Genomic DNA, 1089 nt, shown 5'->3' on the forward strand with positions numbered 1-1089 from the left:
TTCTGACAAGGCTGTTCTTTGGTGAGCCTAGGCGACATCACAATCTCCATGGTTACATACACAACAAAGGTCAGATGTTGTTTACACCTGGCCAAGCCAGTGGTATTGAGTAGCATATCACAGTGCTAAGGGTCCTGGGTGCAACAATCTTTCAATGGGGAATAGCCGCACTGAGTTTGTCAAGTGCACCCATGTTTGCAACTCCAACAATACACACATATCTATGTATGTATGTATGTGTGTATGTGTGTATGTGTGTATGTGTGTATGTGTATCTCTCTATCTATCTATCTATCTATCCACCCATCTATCTCTATATATATTTATCTCTCTCTCTCTATATGTATATATGTATATATATAATTTTTTTTTCTTTTAAATATATATATATATATATATATATATATATACATATAGAGAGAGAGAGAGATGGAAATACTTTCTTAAACATGTTTTCACCTCATTTTTACCTTCTTTTTTTTCTTCTCTCCATGTTTTCCTTCTTTCCTCCTTTTTTCATATGCTGCTGCTTCTTATTTTTCTTCTTTTTCAGACCCTATCATTGCACTATTGCTTATTCAATACCACCAGCAGATGGAGACACTATATTACAACATTAGTTGTGAGCAGCAGTTTGTACAAACAAATGCCTCATAGCTGATGTCCTATCCACCTAGGCACATAGGCACCACCTATTGTCTTTTGCCTGCAGTAGGGACCCACTGGACTAGCCAGCAAGCAGCTGCAGCAGCAAATAAACAGGTAATCTTTCTTTCCAACACTGAAACCTGGTGGTGCACTTAATATATGCTACCAGATAGGGGACATATCAGATATTAAACTGATATAAACAGACACCACATTTGATACCAGCCAAAAGGAAGGATGATAAGTGATAACTGTGAAAGGGGAGGAACCAACGCTGTCCCCTTCACATGCACCATCACTACTTGTAGGAAGGGAGGCTGGCTGGCAGCCTCCCATACACACTCTGGCTGGGTGGCAGTCACCCACCAGTACACACAGCAGACCCTAAACCCATATCATTATTGCTAAGCAGGAAGATGGGAGTCCATTTCACTCTGATGG

At 40.0% G+C, this 1089-nt stretch overlaps 1 pseudogene; it reads right to left on the reverse strand.

The window, feature by feature from the left end:
• Positions 1-789: 789 nt before the first annotated feature.
• Positions 790-897, reverse strand: LOC130334186 (U2 spliceosomal RNA; annotated as a pseudogene).
• Between the last annotated feature and the right edge of the window lie 192 nt (positions 898-1089).

The sequence above is a fragment of the Hyla sarda genome, unplaced genomic scaffold (genome assembly GCF_029499605.1).
Source record: "Hyla sarda isolate aHylSar1 unplaced genomic scaffold, aHylSar1.hap1 scaffold_430, whole genome shotgun sequence".
NCBI lineage: Eukaryota > Metazoa > Chordata > Amphibia > Anura > Hylidae > Hyla > Hyla sarda.